Genomic DNA, 422 nt, shown 5'->3' with positions numbered 1-422 from the left:
GAGGTAACGGAGGTGAAGAAACTCCTGAAGAGGGCCATTCTGGCGTTACCTGACGGGGTGAAAGCACCCACTTTCAACGGTGTCTGGGAAAGAGAAAGTGTGGCAATGGTGTACTGCACTGATGAGGAAATGGGAAATTGGCTGCAAAGCCTTTTTCCCGAAAACAAAATAGCTGGGCTTACTGTACGTGTGGTCGCAGCCTCGGAGCTTCCCAAGAAGCACAGGGTTGTACTACACGTGGAAGACCCAGATCTAACCGCTCAAGAAGCACTGTGCTTCCTTGAGAAACAAAATGCAGGACTGCAGGCCAGAGAGTGGGTTGTCGCTCGGGGCAGTGAGAGTAGGGACGCGAAAAGTGCCCACTTCGTTGCGCTGATAGACGACCGATCACTCTCTGTTCTGAAAGCCTGCAACTTCAGACT

The sequence above is a fragment of the Diachasma alloeum genome, unplaced genomic scaffold, assembly GCF_001412515.2.
Source record: "Diachasma alloeum isolate Michigan unplaced genomic scaffold, Dall2.0 Dall_scaffold_00439, whole genome shotgun sequence".
NCBI lineage: Eukaryota > Metazoa > Arthropoda > Insecta > Hymenoptera > Braconidae > Diachasma > Diachasma alloeum.
The sequence above is the reverse complement of the archived record's forward strand: the minus strand, read 5'-3'. Positions refer to the sequence as shown.